We start from the raw sequence: 2,184 nt of genomic DNA, 5'->3' as shown, positions 1-2,184 counted from the left end.
AGAAAAAAAATCATGATATATCATAGCCTTAGACTGCTAAATACTATTCTTGTTCTGTGGATAAGGAGCTGAAGGGAGAATGCTTTTGGAACATTCTCTTTGTAAAAATCCCTCTGGAGGGTTTTAGGGAACTCCCAGCATCAGATAAACTGAGCCTGCAAGCCATAGGAGAAAAAAAGCAAGCTTGTCTTTTATTAAATTAAAATGTCAACACTTTTCTTATTTCTCCAGTGGTTGTTTCTTTTTAAAAAGTTTCCCACAAGGGTTGACAGTGGATATTTGTGGACTTGGCCTGACTGGGAATCAGCAGGTTATGCTTTAAGCCCCCTCTACTTCTGAGTAGTGAGGTACATTTGGAGGAGTCAGTTAACCTCTCTGTGATTTCAGATTACCAATTGATAAAAATAATATTACTAGCAATAATGAGAACAGCCCTGTCTAGTAGCTCTTGAATATTTGTTATGAGCTGGCCACTTTGCACACAGTATCTCCAACCTTGTACAGTAGGTCATATTATTGAGAGGCAACATAGTATGTTCTCTGGAGTCAGATTCCCTGAGTTAAAAACCTGGTTCTGCTTCTTTTCAAATGTGTAAACTTGGGCTCTGGTCTCATCATCTGTAAAATGGGAATAAAAAAAAAAACAACAAAAACTTTCCTCCCAAGATTGTTGCTAGGATTAAACGATTTATATTAAAGCATTGAGAATATGCCGGGCACATACTAAGGGCTATAAATATATTTGCTAAGTAAAATGACAAAAATAACTTTAAAGATGAGAAAACGCAAGTTCACAGTGACAATGACATACCCCAGGGGTGAGGCAGTGAGAGCTGCAGGGGCAGGCAATGAGAGGGCTCATTGTATGTGGGCTTTTTTTTTTCCTTTTCTTTTAGAAGATAAGTAAGACTTTTTGTTATCATCATGCCCTGGCAATTTAAAACTATGTCACAGATAAAATACTCTCCCACTGTTCCCGTACCCCATCCACTCTGGACATCCCTGCATCGAGGTTTATGAAAAGCCTAAAGTGTCACAAGCCCATATTCATCAAATTTCAAAGTCTGTACTCACTGAACCTCCTCTAAGGGCCATTTTTGTTCTTAGAATACATTTCCTGAAACCCCTGTCTGCTGTGTGTAGTATCCACGTCTTCTCCTTTGAAACAATTTTCATTCAAGAAACAAATGGTAGTACCTACCATGTACTAGGTTCTGCGTTCTATCTTAGCCACTGGACATACAACGTGAACAAGACAATGTCCTTTCTCTCTTAGAGCTTACATTCTAACAGGGTGAGACAGAAAGTAAACAAATGCATTATTTTCAGATGACAGTAAGTAAATGAGGAAATAAACCATTTCCTGAGCCTGAGCCACTCTGCTCAATGCAGTAACCCTTAGCCACATATGGCTATTGAGTTTTTAAAATATGATTAGCACAGAGGTGCCTGGGTGGCTCAGTCGGTTGAATATCCGACTTCAGTTCAGATCATGATCTCACAGCTTTTGAGCCCCAAGTTGGGGTCTGTGCTGACAGCTCAGAGCCTGGAGCCTGCTTCGGATTCTGTGTCTCCCTCTCTGCCTGTCCCTCCCCCACTCACATTCTGTCTCTGTCTCTCTCTATATATACAAAACTAAATAAGCATTAAAAAATGTGATTAACACAAATTGAATTGCGATGTAAATTCAAAACACACATGGATTTCAAAGACGTAGTATTGAAGAAAGAGTGGTATATCTCATTAGTAACTTTTATGTATTTATTCATGTTGTTAAGACCAAGAGTTTTTTATGTATATTTACCATGTCCGGTGTTCTTTAATATATTTTTTTTAAATATGGAACGCTTCACGAATTTGTGTGTCACCCTTGTGCAGGGGCCATGCTAATCTTCTCTGTATCGTTCCAATTTTAGTATATGTGCTGCCGAAGCGAGCACTCTTTAATATTTTCTATAGCACAGATTTTCTAATGATGAATTCTCTCAGACTATGTTCATCTGAAAAAGTCTTTATTTCTTTTTTTAAAAAAGGATTTTAAGTAGGGGCGCCTGGGTGGCTCAGTTGGTTAGACAACCAACTTCAGCTCAGGTCATGATCTCATACTTTGTGAGTTCTAGCCCCACGTTGGGCTCTGTGCTGACAGCTCAGAACCTGGAGCCTGCTTCGGATTCTGTGTCCCCC

The 2,184-nt window shown here is 39.3% G+C and overlaps 1 non-coding gene across 1 annotated transcript; it reads right to left on the bottom strand.

The window, feature by feature from the left end:
* Positions 1–1,833: 1,833 nt before the first annotated feature.
* LOC124507962 (U6 spliceosomal RNA) lies at positions 1,834–1,940 on the bottom strand. The gene has a single exon (XR_006961177.1). It is a non-coding gene; the product is annotated as a U6 spliceosomal RNA (small nuclear RNA).
* Between the last annotated feature and the right edge of the window lie 244 nt (positions 1,941–2,184).

Source organism: Lynx rufus, unplaced genomic scaffold (genome assembly GCF_022079265.1).
Source record: "Lynx rufus isolate CCGP_SWC_20201006 ecotype Redwood Valley unplaced genomic scaffold, mLynRuf1.p SCAF_12, whole genome shotgun sequence".
NCBI classification, from domain to species: domain Eukaryota; kingdom Metazoa; phylum Chordata; class Mammalia; order Carnivora; family Felidae; genus Lynx; species Lynx rufus.
The sequence above is the reverse complement of the archived record's forward strand: the minus strand, read 5'-3'. Positions and strand labels throughout refer to the sequence as shown.